The sequence below is a fragment of the Aegilops tauschii genome, chromosome 4 (genome assembly GCF_002575655.3).
Source record: "Aegilops tauschii subsp. strangulata cultivar AL8/78 chromosome 4, Aet v6.0, whole genome shotgun sequence".
NCBI lineage: Eukaryota > Viridiplantae > Streptophyta > Magnoliopsida > Poales > Poaceae > Aegilops > Aegilops tauschii.
Window position 1 is genome coordinate 103,152,144 of NC_053038.3, and position 2,511 is coordinate 103,154,654.

The 2,511-nt window shown below is 47.0% G+C and overlaps 1 long non-coding RNA gene across 1 annotated transcript; it reads left to right on the plus strand.

Moving 5' to 3' along the window:
• Positions 1-473: 473 nt before the first annotated feature.
• LOC120962788 (uncharacterized) lies at positions 474-2,152 on the plus strand. Its single transcript, XR_012181474.1, has 3 exons — positions 474-1,181; positions 1,264-1,961; positions 2,056-2,152. It is a non-coding gene; the product is annotated as an uncharacterized lncRNA (long non-coding RNA).
• The last annotated feature ends 359 nt before the right edge of the window (positions 2,153-2,511 follow it).

Here is a 2,511-nt window from a genome sequence, read left to right on the forward strand (position 1 = left end):
TGTCCTCATCTTTTTTTAAAACTTTAAAACACCGTTTTCGCGTGGTTTTCATCAGTGTCCATCCAATGTTGGTTTCTCTATGACATTTCCCTAAGTAAAATCTTTTCCCTATAATATATATATAATAATAATAAAGCACAGATTAACTCCGTGGGTTCACCGTCACAATACGCTTTCTTCTCATGTCATAATACGCTTTTACGATTTGTATAGACAAAATCGTAATATAAACGAGATGGTACTAATTTGGGATACGCACTAAAGATTTCATCAAAATTCCTTATTAGAACGTTCTTTCGCTCACGGGCTTGGGCTACGTTCTTCCGTTAACGATTGGGCCGTTACTTTCTATTGGGCCTTGGAAAAAAGAAAAATAGACGAGCAAGCAAACCTTCGACGCACGGGCGAGCAGTTGACTAAAAAAAAGAAACACACGAGCATGACCTCTCCTCGATGTGCACGGTACCGCCGCCGCCGCCACACGCGGCCGGTCTTCCACTCCGTCTTGCCGCCGCCCTGCTTCCCCTTCCCATCCGCCCCCAATCTCCGGCGCCGCCCCAGCCTCCTCTACCTCCAACCTCCTGCTGCCTCCTGCCGTCCGTCTCCAATTTGGATCGAAGTCGGAGTCCGTGTTCACGCAGGACAACTTGTCCAACACAAATCCATGGAGTGCCCGGCCCGGACTCACAGGGACTTGGATGCCATAAGAAGGAGCCCTCTCGACGCGATCCAACGAGGTGCACACGACGTCGATGGTGGAGCTCCAGGCGGTAGGCGATGGCATCACATCGGTTGTAGCTGCGTGGGGAAGAGGAGGGGAGGAAGAGGTGGCGCTGCAACTTCCGCCGCCGGCGCTATCCGTATCCACCTTCAACTCCGTCTTGAGGATGTGTTCCGCGACTGGCACCTCCTGCGCCTTGCACGACAGCCATCGAACCACGCAGTCGGTGCCATCATCATCAGCTTGGCTGCCTGCAGGTGATAGGCGAACCACGACGCAGTCAGCGCCATAACCATCAGCTTGCGTGGTGATAGGCGAACCACGATACAGCCGGCGCCTGCTACTGCACCACCAACCCTGGCTGCTCGCGGTAGCCTAAGTCCACTACCGTCACGACTCACGACCCAACGTTGGCTGCCAAAGCGGCAACCTCCGTGCTCTGCTCCTCACATTGGTTGTGGTACGCTTCCCCCCACCCCCCATTGCATTGAGCATCGCTTGGTGATTATTTCTATGACTTCTATGATTTCGTGGATTGGCAGACGAACGGTTCAATGCATGCCATCTGCCGAAGCTTTCCTTGCCAAATTGTCCTTCAAAGCAATCTAATTTTCATATGTGGATTCAGATTGTTGTTTCATGAAGCATATTGGTTGTGAGGTGTTTGAAATCTGGCATGCCTTGCAACACAGTTTGGTCTACATCCTGATATTGAATTGCTTGCATACAGCCATGGGTGTTATAACTCGTGTTGATACAAGCCTGGGCCCGCATGCACGTTGCAATGATGGAAAAGAGCAGAAAAGCATTCCTGTCTGGTTTTCCTTCAGCTAAATCTTCTAGCAGTTCAAATGGGGATGTGATCTTATTGCTTTTGTTGGACACTGAACTGGGATGCGATGCTATCTTTCTTGCAGTTTAGAGAGATATGTGCTCTTGCTGCTTCTGAATTTTTTCTCAAACTGGAGGTTCATCAATTCTTATTCTAATTTCGATTTCATGGTGACTACTCGTAAACATGACAGGGATGTAGAGATGTCTTGCATTTGTGTCCAACAACTGTTTTTCTTAATGTTTGGATGAAAAAGAACTTTTTGCAGTGTTTCAGCTTATCATACGGTCAAAGCCGGACATGGTGCGTGCCGTGCCATGGTCATTGCTACGTTGAGCGATGTGGCGTACTAGAAGGTCCATTGGCATGGTTCATCGAGGAGAACTTACAACTGAAGGCCCTTCTCCAGTCTGGCCTCCTCCTCAGTTGATTCTCCCAGTAATCATTTTTTCTTAATTTGGATTGAATGAAATGTGCCTTTGGTGTTGTCGATTTTGCACAGATTGCTGCATCCGACAGGCAGCACACACCAATCATTTGATATTTGAGGGACCGCGGGCGCTTTAAGGCAGCATAGTGCTGACAATTTAAAGGATGAGGTATAATTTATTAACATTGTACAATTTTAGTAGAGGAAGAAGTACTAGCTATGGATGATTACTGCGAGTATGAGATTGTGAGTGGTGTAGGCTTGTTAAGCTACAAGGCTGTTCTGGCTTCTGATGGTTAAGTTGTTTAGGCAATGACAGTACTAGATCAGTTTAATCCAGTAGAAATGCAGCTAAGCAAGGCTAGCTGTAATGTAGATAAGCAAGGGTAGGAATGCTTCACTCTTTGGTATGAACAAATGGCGTAAATAGCAGTAATGCAGCTTATGGTTTGTATTTGATCTGAATGAAGTGTAACCAATTGAAGGTAACATCAAAATCCAGCACCACAGTATTCAGTTTTTTATAAC